Here is a 1,195-nt window from a genome sequence, read left to right on the forward strand (position 1 = left end):
TTCTATTAATGTTGCTATGGCAAGTTCTTGTTAGTCCAACATATGCTATATTTTACGGATACGAAAACAATGTTATTAAGACAGATGCTGCTAAAATATCGATAATAACAAACACCAAAATGAAATGAGAGCACTAATAAACGAAATAATTGTAACGATCAAAACCTTCTTTCCTTCTCAATAAACGTGAAAACTGGACGATAACACTGATGATAACAGGATTACAGGTCAACGTAAAGAGATGAGATTTAATTAAGACGGTCACATAATTTAAATCGTTTACCGCAAACGCTAAAATGAGGATAGCATTGAAAATAACGAACATCGGTGAGGATAAAATTGTAAATAACGAACACCGGTGAGGAACAAATTGTAAAAAAGGAGCACCAGTGAGGATAACATTAAAAATAACAAACACCAGTGAAGATAAATTTGAAAATAACGAACACCAGTGAAGATAAATTTGAAAATAACGAACACCGGTGAGGAAAAAATGCAAATAACGAATTGAAAATAACGAATGAAGATTTTATCCACCGTTGTGGATAAAATTGCAAATAACGAACACCAGTGAAGACAAAATTGAAAATAACGAACACCAGTGAAGACAAAATTGAAAATAACGAACACTATTGAGGATAAAATTGAAAACGAACACCAATGAAGATAAAATTGAAAATAACGAACATCAGTGAAGATAAAACTGAAAATAACGAACAGCACTGAAGATAATATTGATAATAACGAACGCCAGTGTGAAAGGCCAAACGAGATATTTGCGTGATATTTACCACAATCATACCTTTCACTCCTTTCCCACGAACTCGAAGACTGGAAGACGATACTAAAGATAACAAGAAAACAATAAATACCAATTAAAGAACAACACTAATAATAACCACAGTCATCACCTTCGTTTCATTCCCTACAAATACGAAAACGAAGATAAAGGCTAACAATAACGAAAACGTTTGGTCCTCCCTAAACGACCGCCAGTGACGCCACTAAAGACAATAAAAGAACGAGATAAACAAGATAAAATAACAAGATAACAAGATAAAATAACACAGATACAGTACACACCATTTTCTTCTTTCTCGAAAGCGATAATAAAAATCTAATGATAACGAAATCACCTTGTCTTCCAGAAACGAACACCACTGACAGATCAGCGTCAATAAACGAGGTAATTACC

The sequence above is a fragment of the Penaeus monodon genome, chromosome 15, assembly GCF_015228065.2.
Source record: "Penaeus monodon isolate SGIC_2016 chromosome 15, NSTDA_Pmon_1, whole genome shotgun sequence".
In the NCBI taxonomy this organism is placed as follows: Eukaryota; Metazoa; Arthropoda; class Malacostraca; order Decapoda; family Penaeidae; genus Penaeus; species Penaeus monodon.